The sequence below is a fragment of the Sinocyclocheilus grahami genome, unplaced genomic scaffold (assembly GCF_001515645.1).
Source record: "Sinocyclocheilus grahami isolate Dianchi unplaced genomic scaffold, SAMN03320097.WGS_v1.1 scaffold428.1, whole genome shotgun sequence".
Classification (NCBI taxonomy): domain Eukaryota; kingdom Metazoa; phylum Chordata; class Actinopteri; order Cypriniformes; family Cyprinidae; genus Sinocyclocheilus; species Sinocyclocheilus grahami.
Window position 1 is genome coordinate 590,336 of NW_015505607.1, and position 943 is coordinate 591,278.

Here is a 943-nt window from a genome sequence, read left to right on the forward strand (position 1 = left end):
CTCAGAGAAAGTAATCACTGGCTAAGCTGCAAAGCTGAGCAAAGGTAAATTTATGCAAATGAGCAGCGTTGCAATATGGCAAATACCAATGGAAGCGCAAACAGTGATCCGCCACCTGATATCATTGGATATTGGAATTGAGGAAGAGCACAGCGATTTACATGTCGGGTTCATTACAAGCTCAATCAACAGCATTCAATATTTCTGACATTAGAACTCACCATTATAATAGAAGTAAGTGGGGCTAATTTCTGGAGGCTTTGTGATCATTTTAATTTTATAAAAGCACTTATTGGCCTGGTTTCACTAAGCCAGGATTGGGCCTTAGTTAAAGCTGCAGTCCGTAAATTTGGCCCCTTTGTCGCCATCTCTGTTTGAAAACCTGGGATTGCAGTTACTTGCGGAATTCTCCAAGTAGGTATAACTGCAGACCTGATCTCTCCAAAAGTGGGCAGAACCTCCAAAATGGGGCGGGGTCTCCACGCGTAAAGACTTTTACCATTGGCTCTGGCTCCAGCCAATTGTTATTGACTTACATTTCAAAATAAAATTTTATAAATTAAACATGGTTTCTAGTTCATTTAAAATAAAATATGCTATATAAATAAATATTCTCCGTGAGAGCAGAGCCCAAAGCTCGTGGCCAGTGGTGTTTGGACTGGAGTTTGAACCTCTGCTTCATGATATTAACGGGAATCACCCACGAGCTCTCCCGCTAGCCGTCCCAGCGCAGTGCAGGGGAACGATTTTACTCTATCGCTTTGTTCTAAGCAACGGGGGCGTCCCGGGGCTCGAAATTTGCAGGGTAGGACAGTGTAGTGACGCTGGGTGTAACCAAAAAGGTGCCATTGTCCGGTGAGGCCCGGTTGGGGAGTTACGAAACGATCTCCTATCGCGTAATCTTATTAACTGTTTATCTCCTGAACTGCAACTTTCTTTACCA